At 55.2% G+C, this 13677-nt stretch overlaps 1 protein-coding gene across 4 annotated transcripts in view; it reads right to left on the bottom strand.

The window, feature by feature from the left end:
* LOC147105504 (early endosome antigen 1-like) overlaps positions 1 to 13677 on the bottom strand; it is an 84989-nt gene that overhangs the window by 70693 nt on the left and 619 nt on the right. The gene's annotated exons all lie outside the window — the stretch shown is intronic.

Below are 13677 nucleotides of genomic sequence, written 5' to 3'. Positions count from 1 at the left end.
TATCAGTCTTTACAGTAGAGGACACTAAAAATATCCCAACACTGGACAAACAGGGGGCAATGGGGGGGAGGATCTAAACACGATTAAAATCACTAAGGAGATGGTACTTAGTAAAATAATGGGACTTAAGGCGGATAAATCCCCCAGACCTGATGGCCTACATCCTAGGGTCTTGAGAGAAGTGGCAGTAGGGATTGTGGATGCATTGGTGATTATTTTCCAGAACTCCCTGGACTCAGGAAAGGTCCCGGCAGATTGGAAAACTGCTAATGTAACACCCATATTTAAGAAGGGAAGTAGACAAAAAGCTGGAAACTATAGACCAGTTAGCCTAACATCTGTGGTTGGCAAAATGTTGGAGTCCATTATTGAGGAAACAGTAACAGAGCATTTGGATACGCATAATTTAATAGGACAGAGTCAGCATGGTTTTATGAAGGGGAAGTCATGTTTGACAAATTTGCTCGAATTCTTTGAGGATGTAACATACAGGGTGGATAAAAGGGAACCAGTGGATGTAGTGTATTTGGACTTCCAAAAGGCATTTGACAAGGTTCCACACAAAAGATTACTGATCAAGATAAGAAATCACAGGATTGGGGGGTAATATACTGGTATGGGTGGAAGATTGGCTATCTAACAGAAAACAGAGAGTTGGGATAAATGGTTCATTCTCGGGCTGGCAATCAGTAACTAGCGGTGTTCCGCAGGGGTCAGTGCTGGGACCCCAACTCTTTACAATCTATATTAACGATTTGGAGGAAGGGACCAAGTGCAACATATCCAAGTTTGCCGACGATACAAAGATGGGAGGGAAAGCAGTGAGTGAGGAGGACATACAAAACCTGCAAAAGGACATAGACAGGCTAAGTGAGTGGGCAGAGATTTGGCAGATGCAATATAATGTTGGAAAGTGTGAGGTTATGCACTTTGGCAGAAAAAAATCAAAGAGCAAGTTATTATCTAAATGGAGAGAAACTGCAAAGTGCTACAGTACAAAGGGATCTGGGGGTCCTGGTGCATGAAACACAGAAGGTTAGTATGCAGGTACAGCAGGTGATCAGGAAGGCCAATGGAATCTTGGCTTTTATTGCAAGGGGGATGGAGTATAAAAACAGGGAAGTCTTGCTGCAGTTATACAGGGTATTGGTGAGGCCACACCTGGAATACTGCGTGCAGTTTTGGTTTCCATATTTAAGAAAAGATATACTTGCTCTCGAGGCGGTTCAGAGAAGGTTCACTCAGTTGATTCCAGAGATGAGGGGGTTGACGTATGAGGAAAGGTTGAGTAGGTTGGGCCTCTACTCATTGGAATTCAGAAGAATGAGAGGCGATCTTATCGAAACATACAAGATTGTGAGGGGGCTTGATCGGGTGGATGCGGGGAGGATGTTTCCACTGATGGGTGAGACTAGAACTAGGGGTCATAATCTTAGAATAAGGGGCTGCCCTTTCAAAACTGAGATGAGGAGAAACTTCTTCACTCAGAGGGTAGTAAATCTATGGAATTTGCTACCCCAGAGAGCTGTGGAAGCTGCGACATTAAATAAATTTAAAACGGAGATAGACAGTTTCCTAGCTGATAAGGGAATTAGGGGTTACGGGGAGAGGGCAGGGAAGTGGACGTGAGTCTAGATTCGGATCAGCCATGATCCTATTGAATGGCGGAGCAGGCCCGAGGGGCCGTATGGCCTACTCCTGCTCCTACTTCTTATGTTCTTGTGAAATGTTCTGGCAGAATGGGAGACAGCTGCCATGTGGGAGAGAAAAAAAAGAGGGGGGGGGGGGGGGGGAGGGCCAAAACAAAGATGTGGATAAATTATAAGTAAAAATGCAATAGGGGCCGAGGTTATGATCTGAAATTGTTGAACTCGATATCGAGTCCGGAAGGCTGTAAAGTGCCTACTGCGCTATGTGATTTAAAAATGCCTTTATTTCTCCCAACTAGATATAGAGGCACTGGAGAAGGTGCAAAAAAGATTCCCAGGGATGATACAAGAGGATGTTTCTCTTTGTGAGGGAAACCAAAGCTAGGGGTCATAAATATAAGATAGTCACTAATAAATCCAATAGGGAATTCAGGAGAAACTTCTTTACCCAGAGAGAGGTGAGAATGTGGGACTCGCAGAGATGCATTTAAGGGGAAGCTAGATAGGCACATGAGGGAGAAAGGAATAGAAGGATATGCTGTTAGGGTGAGATGATGTAGGGTGGGAGGAGGCTCGTGTGACCATAAACACTGGCATTGACCTGCTGGGCCGAAAGGCATGTTTCCGAGCTGTAAATTGTACGTAATCTGCTGGTGGCCCCGTTCACCACACAGCCACGTACCTGTAAGTATGAACCCAATCGAGCAGCTCAACACTAAGGCAGCCCTCACCTCTCCTCAGTTAATACATGGATAATTGTTGCTTAAAATCTCAGGTCCCATGACAACACAGATCTACAGAAACCTTGCTTCAAGTCCGACTCCTTCTGCCAGACACCGTCGCTGTGAAGTCCCCATTTTAACCGCACTCCGCAAACACCACTTTACAGAACAAAATAAACAGACACACGCACCGCCGTAATGAGAAAACTGACCGACCGGCAATGGGAGATGCCGTGCGAGTGACCATTCCATTCAACGCAGCAACAATTCCGGGCAACGGTTGCTTTACGCCTGTAACATTTGCATATTGAATTATCATTGGCCCGCAGGCATCTGTAAGGAATACCTATTAGATTCACATGTGATCACATGCTGAGTTGTCATTGGCCTGCAGGCATCTGTAAGGACTGCTATTGTTTAGAAGACCCAGGGGGTCCTGACTCCATCTTGTCCACACGGTGCTGTATTGATTGAGAAAGCTTACAGACCTGATGCTTCATTAAAGAGAGAGTTTAAACTGTAATACTCCGTTGTCCTGCAATTTATTATTTTTGTACAAAGTGTGCAAAACAAGACAACGCCCACTCCCTTCAACAATCTCAAAATCAAACACTTCTCATTCCTGATGCAGTGCTGACTTGCTGGAATGTGGAGCGGAGCAGAGTGCGTTAGCAACGACGGGCAACCTGCTGCCAGCCAGGCTGGAGTTATGCCGCACTTGGTGCAATGTATAGCTGACGCGTCCCTACGGGGAACAAGCATTCCATTGTACTTGTTACATATGGCAAATAAATCTAATCTGAATCTGAATCTGAATCCCTGGGGGGGGGGGGGGGAAAAAGGGAGATGGGATGGGTGAACGGGACATGGGGCGATTTAGGATACGGGCAGCAGAGTTTTGGATGAGATCAAGTTTATGGAGGGTGGAAGATGGGACGCTGGCCAAGAGAGCATTGGAGTAGTCAAGTCAAGAGGGAACAAAGGCATGGATGAGGGTTTCAGCAGCAGATGAGGCGGGGCGGGGCGGAGACGGGCGTTGTTAGAGGTGGAAGTGGGCAGTCTTGGTGATGACGCGGATATGTGGTCGGGAGCTCAGCTCAGGGTTAAATATGACACCAAGGTTACGAACGGTCCAGTTCAGCCTCAGAGAGTTGCCAGGGAGAGGGGTGGAGTCGATGGACAGGGAACAACCTCAGGACGTCCCAACGCGGTTCACAGCCAATACATTTGTGTCGGTCGTGGCTCAGTGGGTAGCACCCTCGCCTCTGAGTCAGAAGGTCGCGGGTTCAAGTCCCACTCCAGAGACTGGAGCACAAAAATCCAGGCTGACACTCCAGTGCAGTGCTGAGGGAGTGCCGCACTGTCAGAGGTGCCGCCTTTTGGATGAGACGTTAGAGCAGACGGGGCCTCGGTTCCTCGGGTGGACGTAAAAGATCCCATGGCACTATTCTGAAGAGGAGCAGGGGAGTTATCCCTGGTGTCCTTGCCGATGACACAAGCCTTAGGAGTGTAGTAAACAGTGAGAAAGATAGTAATAGACTTCAAGAAGGCTGGTGGAATGGGTGGACACATGACAGAGAAGTGCGAGGTGACACATTTTGGTTGGAAGATTGAGGAGAGACCATTTATACTAAATGGTACAATTTTATGGTAGGGAATGCAAGGAGAGAGAGAACTGGGGGTGTTTGTGCACAAATCTTTGACGGTGGCAGGACAGGTTAACAAATCAGTTAATAAAGCAGATAGGATTCTGGGCTTTATAAACAGGCACAGAGTACAAAAGCCAGGAAGTTATGCTAAACCAATATAAAACACTAGTTTGGCCCCAGCTGGAGTATTGTGTCCAATTCTGGGCACCACACTTTAGGAAGGTTGTGATGGTTTTAGAGAGGGCGCAGAAGAGATTTATTAGAATGGTTCCAGGGATTACAGTTACATGGATAGACGGGAGAAGCTGGGGTTGTTCTCCTTGGAGCAGAGAAGGCTAAGAGGAGATTTGATAGGAGGTGTTCAAAATCATTAAAGGTTTAGATAGAGTAAATAAAGAGAAACTGTTTCCAACGGCTGAAGCGTCGATAACCAGAGGGCACAGATTCAAGGTGATTGGCAAAAGAACCAGAGACGATATATGAGGGGAAACCTTTTTACACAACGAGTGGTTAGAATTTGGAATGCACAGCCTGATGGGGTGGTGGATACAGATTCAATAGTAGCCTTCAAAAAGGGAATGGGAAATACTTGGAGAAAAAATTGCAGGAATACAGGGAAAGAGCGAGGGGAGTGGGATTAACTGGATTGCTCTTCGAAAGAGCCGGCGCAGACTCGATGGGCCGAATAGCCGCCTTCTCTGCTGTACCATTCTATGATGTTTACTATACTTAATCCCACAATAGTGTATGGAGCCTACTCACCCACTACCCTAGGTGAAGCAAGTCAATGTGGTGAGACATGCTACTGTAACAAGGCGACATGGATATAACCCGACCAGACACCCCACACTTCAACATGGTCGTACTGCCCTAATATAGGTTCACTCTTGACCCAAAAGAATAATGACCGTCCCAAAGCACTTTACAGCCAATTTTGAAGTGTAGTCACTGTTGTAATGTGGGAACCGCGGCAGCCAATTTGCTCACAGCAAGCTCCCACAAACAGCAATGCGATAGTGACCAGATAATCTGTTTTAGTGATGTTGGTTGAGGGACAAATGTTGGCCAGGACACCAGGAAGAACTGCCCTGCTCTTCTTCCAAATCTGCCGTGGGATCTTTTACATCCACCCGAGGGGGCAGACGGGGCCTCGGTTTAACATCTCATCTGAAAGACGGCACCTCCGACAGTGCAGCACTGGAGTGTCAGCTTCGATTATGTGCTCAAGTCTCGAGAGAGACTTGAACCCACAACCTTCAGTCTCAGGTGAGCGTGCGAACACGGAGTCACAGCCGACACCTTTTAAAACCAAGAACCTGGTAACGTCACAGTAGGACAAGCAATTCAGCATTGGGAGGACCAAGATTCCCACCAGGAATTCAGTAAAGCAGAACTGTGGGTGGGTACTGCCCATAAGCAATCAGGCCATAGCGAGGGCATCTCGGTTTAAACAGACTTACAGATGCTGGTTAAACGAGGGCTCGCCTAGTCGATTTAAATGACAGACTGACCCCAAGAGATACCCTCGTACTTTAAATCTGGCCTGCAATAAAAAAGTCCAATATCCACACAGTAAGCCAACCAGGTCCTCCTGCTGGGAGAATTTGGGTACCAGCGGGATGAGGCTCGGTGGGGCAAATGGCCTGGTTTTTCTTTATGTCCTTGTATACCTGGGGTTTTATAGCAGGTGCACCTTACACCAGGAAGCATTTCACATAGCTCCATGCTAGGCAGAAAACGCAGACATGAGCCACAGCTGAAGTGTTTCCGGCCAACTGGTATCACGATTCAACATCAGACACGCTGAATACAACACTGACCATCAGCTGGGAAGCGCCAAGCGTGTCAGTGCGAGTCCCGCCCCTCCCCCGCCCCGCGTGTCAGTGCGAGTCCCGCCCCGCGTGTCAGTGCGAGTCCCGCCCCGCGTGTCAGTGCGAGTCCCGCCCCGCGTGTCAGTGCGAGTCCCGCCCCGCGTGTCAGTGCGAGTCCCGCCCCGCGTGTCAGTGCGAGTCCCGCCCCGCGTGTCAGTGCGAGTCCCGCCCCGCGTGTCAGTGCGAGTCCCGCCCCGCGTGTCAGTGCGAGTCCCGCCCCGCGTGTCAGTGCGAGTCCCGCCCCGCGTGTCAGTGCGAGTCCCGCCCCGCGTGTCAGTGCGAGTCCCGCCCCGCGTGTCAGTGCGAGTCCCGCCCCGCGTGTCAGTGCGAGTCCCGCCCCGCGTGTCAGTGCGAGTCCCGCCCCGCGTGTCAGTGCGAGTCCCGCCCCGCGTGTCAGTGCGAGTCCCGCCCCGCGTGTCAGTGCGAGTCCCGCCCCGCGTGTCAGTGCGAGTCCCGCCCCGCGTGTCAGTGCGAGTCCCGCCCCGCGTGTCAGTGCGAGTCCCGCCCCGCGTGTCAGTGCGAGTCCCGCCCCGCGTGTCAGTGCGAGTCCCGCCCCGCGTGTCAGTGCGAGTCCCGCCCCGCGTGTCAGTGCGAGTCCCGCCCCGCGTGTCAGTGCGAGTCCCGCCCCGCGTGTCAGTGCGAGTCCCGCCCCGCGTGTCAGTGCGAGTCCCGCCCCGCGTGTCAGTGCGAGTCCCGCCCCGCGTGTCAGTGCGAGTCCCGCCCCGCGTGTCAGTGCGAGTCCCGCCCCGCGTGTCAGTGCGAGTCCCGCCCCGCGTGTCAGTGCGAGTCCCGCCCCGCGTGTCAGTGCGAGTCCCGCCCCGCGTGTCAGTGCGAGTCCCGCCCCGCGTGTCAGTGCGAGTCCCGCCCCGCGTGTCAGTGCGAGTCCCGCCCCTCCCCCGCCAAGCGTGTCAGTGCGAGTCCCGCCCCTCCCCCAAGCGTGTCAGTGCGAGTCCCGCCCCTCCCCCGCCAAGCGCGTCAGTGCGAGTCCCGCCCCTCCCCCGCCAAGCGCGTCAGTGCGAGTCCCGCCCCTCCCCCGCCAAGCGCGTCAGTGCGAGTCCCGCCCCTCCCCCGCCAAGCGCGTCAGTGCGAGTCCCGCCCCTCCCCCGCCAAGCGCGTCAGTGCGAGTCCCGCCCCTCCCCCGCCAAGCGCGTCAGTGCGAGTCCCGCCCCTCCCCCGCCAAGCGCGTCAGTGCGAGTCCCGCCCCTCCCCCGCCATGCGCGTCAGTGCGAGTCCCGCCCCTCCCCCGCCAAGCGCGTCAGTGCGAGTCCCGCCCCTCCCCCGCCAAGCGCGTCAGTGCGAGTCCCGCCCCTCCCCCGCCAAGCGCGTCAGTGCGAGTCCCGCCCCTCCCCCGCCAAGCGCGTCAGTGCGAGTCCCGCCCCTCCCCCGCCAAGCGCGTCAGTGCGAGTCCCGCCCCTCCCCCGCCAAGCGCGTCAGTGCGAGTCCCGCCCCTCCCCCGCCAAGCGTGTGAGTGCGAGTCCCGCCCCTCCCCCGCCAAGCGTGTGAGTGCGAGTCCCGCCCCTCCCCCGCCAAGCGTGTCAGTGCGAGTCCCGCCCCTCCCCCGCCAAGCGTCAGTGCGAGTCCCGCCCCTCCCCCGCCAAGCGTGTCAGTGAGTCCCGCCCCTCCCCCGCCAGCGTCAGTGAGTCCCGCCCCTCCCCCGCAAGCGTGTCAGTGAGTCCCGCCCCTCCCCCGCAAGCGTGTCAGTGAGTCCCGCCCCTCCCCCGCAAGCGTGTCAGTGAGAGTCCCGCCCTCCCCCGCAAGTGTGTCAGTGTGAGTCCCCCCCTCCCCCGCAAGTGTGTCAGTGAGTCCCGCCCCTCCCCCCACAAGTGTGTCAGTGTGAATACCTCCCCTTACAAGTGGATTGAAAAGTGAAATTAGATGTGGAGGTGAGCTCAGCGAATGGGTCCGAGAGGTTGCCCCCCTCCCTTCAGTCAGTCAGGGAAAGGTACGCGGTCTGCATAAGAAGCAAAACAATGACGCCTCTCCCTCAAACCACACCGACTATATCTGGGCCGATAACCAGAACACGACCGACATCCTGGACTAATAACCCCAGAGAAGGCAAATCCAAATCCCACCAGGGGCAGACTAAGAATTTGAATTCAGTTAAAAAAATCTGGAAATAAAAAGCTGGTAACAGTAAAACTAATCATGATGCTGTCGGGTTGTTGTAAAACCCCATCTGGTTCACTAATATCCTTTAGGGAAGGAATTCTGCCGTCCTTACCCGGTCTGGCCTACATGTGACTCCAGACCCACAGCAACGTGGTTGACTCTTAACTGCCTTCTGAAGTGGCCTAGCAAGCCACTCAGTCGTTAGGGATGGGCAATAAATGCCGGCCTTGCCAGTGACGCCCACATCCCAAGAATGTTTTTAAAAAAAATTAAGTTGAACAGAAGCCCAAGGAGTCGACTGGGGTGGAAATATGGCATAGGCTCCACCAGTTTTGGGTGGTAGGGGGAAGGAAAGAATGGGGCTCCACCCAATTTATTTTGGGTACGGGTTACCTCCAAATCCTTGAATTTCCCCTCGCATCCCTCCCCGCCCCCCAACTCTTTATGCATTGTTGCATCTCCCCTTATATACCACTGTTGTCAATAGAGGCTGGTGTACCACGGTCGTGTGTGACCGCAGCAGAACCAGAGAGAAAGAACTTGCATTTGTACAACACCTTTCACCACCTCAGGATGTCCCAAAGCCCTTTACAGCCAATGTAAAGTTTAACAGGTAAAATCAGTTTAGCGTCTTATCCGCAAGACGCCACCCCCGACAGTGCAGCACTCCCTCAGCACTGCACTGGAGCGTCAGCCTGGATTATGTGCTCAAGCCTCTGGAGTGGGACTTGAACCCACAACCTTCTGACCCAGAGACGAGAGCGCTTGCCCACTGAGCCACAGCTGACACCAAGAAAGTAAAAAGCAGCAAATAACTGGTTTGTTAATGAATTACCAATGGCTTAACTAAATGCAAAAAAACAAGTGATCTAACAGAAACATTCTGGGAGGAGTATGACGTGATCTGGAGAAGAGACAACAGCAACACTGATAAAGACTGGCACCAGGAGCACTGGCACAGCATGCGCACCAGCAATATACCAGCATCTTTTCAGGGAGAGGTCCTCTCTGCCAATACTGACGCCTGTCCTAATTTCCAAAATAAAGTCAAGCTGCCCAAAGGAAAACAATGCCATCATCCCAGAATTTTTCTTGCACTATGTATCAGATAGCAGCAGAACAGTCAACTACAGGAAACTCTTTCTTATCCGGCACCGACGGGACCGGCGTGGTGCCGGTTTATCAACAAGTCCGGATTACAGGGAGGTATAGTAAAAGGTACGAGATCTCCGTACACAGCAACAAATCCAGGCTTCCCTGTTGCTTAGCAACAGGTGCAGGAACCCCGGTTACACAGCCACAGATCCAGGAATGGCCACTAATATGAAGTAAAAGTTACCTGAACCTACTCCTGAATTTTGCCGGTTAACAGAGATTTCCGGTTATTTAGGTGCCGGTAAATCGAGAGTTTCCTGTAATGCTAAAAACTGACAGACAGAAATAAGTTAAATATAGGGACCCCTGGCAGAACCCTAAAAGTGTGGAGATCCATGCAATACGCCACAGCTCACAGACAGACACACAGGCAGACAGAGACAGACAGACACCCCCCCCCACACCGAGACACACACACACAGAGACACCACCCCCCCAGACAGACACACCCCCCCCCCCACACAGACAGACGCACACAGACAGACCCACGCCACACCGAGAGACACACACACCCACCACACCGAGACAGACACACACACCGAGACAGGCAGACACACCCACACCACGCCGAGACAGGCAGACACACCCACACCACGCCGAGACAGGCAGACACACCCACACCACGCCGAGACAGGCAGACACACCCACACCACGACAGACACACACACCCCACACCGAGACAGACACAGAGACAGACACACACACCGAGACAGACACACACACACCCCACCCCCCCCGAGACACACACACCCCGAGACAGACACACACACACACCCCGAGACAGACAGACACACACCACACCCCGAGACAGACAGACACACACAACAGCCCGAGACACACACACGCCACACCCCGAGACAGACAGACAGACACACGCCACACCCCCAGACAGACAGACACACGCCACACCCCCAGACAGACACACACGCCACACCCCCAGACAGACAGACAGACACACGCCACACCCCCAGACAGACAGACACACGCCACACCCCCAGACAGACAGACAGACACACACCACACCCCCAGACAGACAGACACACGCCACACCCCCAGACAGACAGACACACGCCACACCCCCAGACAGACACACGCCACACCCCCAGACAGACAGACACACGCCACACCCCCAGACAGACACACGCCACACCCCCAGACAGACACACGCCACACCCCCAGACAGACAGAGACACACGCCACACCCCCAGACAGAGACACGCCACACCCCCAGACAGACAGACACACGCCACACCCCCAGACAGACAGACACACGCCACACCCCCAGACAGACACACGCCACACCCCCCCCCCAGACAGACACACGCCACACCCCCAGACAGACAGAGACACACGCCACACCCCCAGACACACACGCCACACCCCCAGACAGACACACGCCACACCCCCAGACAGACAGAGACACGCCACACCCCCAGACAGACAGACACACGCAACACCCCCAGACAGACAGAGACACGCCACACCCCCAGACAAACAGACACACGCCACACCCCCAGACAGACACACACGCCACACCCCCAGACAGAGACACGCCACACCCCCAGACAGAGACACGCCACACCCCCAGACAGACACACGCCACACCCCCAGACAGACACACGACACACCCCCAGACAGACAGACACACGCCACACCCACAGACAGACAGACACACGCCACACCCCCAGACAGACACACGCCACACCCCCAGACAGACAGACACGCCACACCCCCAGACAGACAGACGCCACACCCCCAGACAGACAGACACACGCCACACCCCCAGACAGACACACGACACACCCCCAGACAGACAGACACACGCCACACGCCACACCCCCAGACAGACAGACACACGCCACACCCACAGACAGACACACGCCACACCCCCAGACAGACACACGCCACACCCCCAGACAGACAGACACACGCCACACCCCCAGACAGACACACACGCCACACCCCCAGACAGACAGACACACACGCCACACCCCCAGACAGACACACACGCCACACCCCCAGACAGACAGACACACGCCACACCCCCAGACAGACACACGCCACACCCCCAGACAGACACACGCCACACCCCCAGACAGACAGACAGGCCACACCCCCAGACAGACAGACGCCACACCCCCAGACAGACAGGCCACACCCCCAGACAGACACACGCCACACCCCCAGACAGACACACGCCACACCCCCAGACAGACAGAGACACACGCCACACCCCCAGACAGACAGAGACACACGCCACACCCCAGACAGACAGACACACGCCACACCCCCAGACAGACGCCACACCCCCAGACAGACAGACAGACGCCACACCCCCAGACAGACGCCACACCCCCAGACAGACACGCCACACCCCCAGACAGACACAGACACACGCCACACCCCCAGACAGACAGACGCCACACCCCCAGACAGACAGACAGACGCCACACCCCCAGACAGACACACGCCACACCGACACACGCCACACCGACACACGCCACACCCCCAGACAGACAGACAGACGCCACACCCCCAGACAGACAGACAGACGCCACACCCCCAGACAGACACACGCCACACCGACACACGCCACACCCCCAGACAGACACACGCCACACCCCCAGACAGACAGACAGACGCCACACCCCCAGACACACGCCACACCCCCAGACACACGCCACACCCCCAGACACACACACACCCCGACACAGACACACACACACCCCGACACAGACACACACACACCCCGAGACAGACACACACACACCCCGAGACAGACACACACACACCCCGAGACAGACACACACACACCCCGAGACAGACACACACACACACCCCGAGACAGACACACACACACCCCGAGACAGACACACACACACCCCGAGACAGACACACACACACCCCGAGACAGACACACACACACCCCGAGACAGACACACACACACCCCGAGACAGACACACACACACCCCGAGACAGACACACACACACCCCGAGACAGACACACACACACCCCGAGACAGACACACACACACCCCGAGACAGACACACACACACCCCGAGACAGACACACACACACCCCGAGACAGACACACACACACCCCGAGACAGACACACACACACCCCGAGACAGACACACACACACCCCGAGACAGACACACACACACCCCGAGACAGACACACACACACCCCGAGACAGACACACACACACCCCGAGACAGACACACACCCCGAGACAGACACACACACACCCCGAGACAGACACACACACACCCCGAGACAGACACACACCCCGAGACAGACACACACACACCCCGAGACAGACACACACACACCCCGAGACAGACACACACACACCCCGAGACAGACACACACACACCCCGAGACAGACACACACACACCCCGAGACAGACACACACACACCCCGAGACAGACACACACACACCCCGAGACAGACAGCACACACACCCCGAGACAGACAGCACACACACCCCGAGACAGACACACACACACCCCGAGACAGACACACACACACCCCGAGACAGACACACACACACCCCGAGACAGACACACACACACCCCGAGACAGACACACACACACCCCGAGACAGACACACACACACACCCCGAGACAGACACACACACACACCCCGAGACAGACACACACACACACCCCGAGACAGACACACACACACACCCCGAGACAGACACACACACACACCCCGAGACAGACACACACACACACCCCGAGACAGACACACACACCACCCCGAGACAGACACACACACCACCCCGAGACAGACACACACACCACCCCGAGACAGACACACACACCACCCCGAGACAGACACACACACCACCCCGAGACAGACACACACACCACCCCGAGACAGACACACACACACACCCCGAGACAGACACACACACACACACCACCCCGAGACACACGCACCCCCACACAGAGAGACACGCCCCCCCACACGCCGCCCCGAGACGCCCCCCCCACACAGAGACACACCACCACGCCACACCGAGACAGACAGACACACCCCCATGCCACACTGAGACAGACAGACACACCCACACCACACCGAGACAGACACACACACCGACCCCCCCCACACACACCCAGACCCGCAGACAGAGGCAGACATAACTGGCAGACAGACACACACGGTAATAGTAACCTCACTCGCCAGCCGGGAATCCCACGGGATCGGTTGGAACACCGATTTTACACCCCGCCCAATATTACTCTCCACTGATTCCAATGGAGTGTAAAATTGGGTGGGGTATAGTATAAAACCAGCGATCACAGTTTGCCGAGGAGCAGGTTAGGTTAAAATTATCCCCGCCCTAGACACAGACACACAAAGACAGAGACAGACGGAGAGCAGGGGTAGGACTCGCCCTTCACTTTTGTAAGGAATTGCCCAAAGGAAGAGAGTGGACCCCGCCCCAGCCCCAGCCCGGAGAGTGCAGTTACACCGTTTGAACACACACAGGTGTGAGTGAAAT

Source organism: Somniosus microcephalus, chromosome 17 (assembly GCF_052327205.1).
Source record: "Somniosus microcephalus isolate GS21.2 chromosome 17, FLI_Smic_1.0, whole genome shotgun sequence".
NCBI lineage: Eukaryota > Metazoa > Chordata > Chondrichthyes > Squaliformes > Somniosidae > Somniosus > Somniosus microcephalus.
The sequence above is the reverse complement of the archived record's forward strand: the minus strand, read 5'-3'. Positions and strand labels throughout refer to the sequence as shown.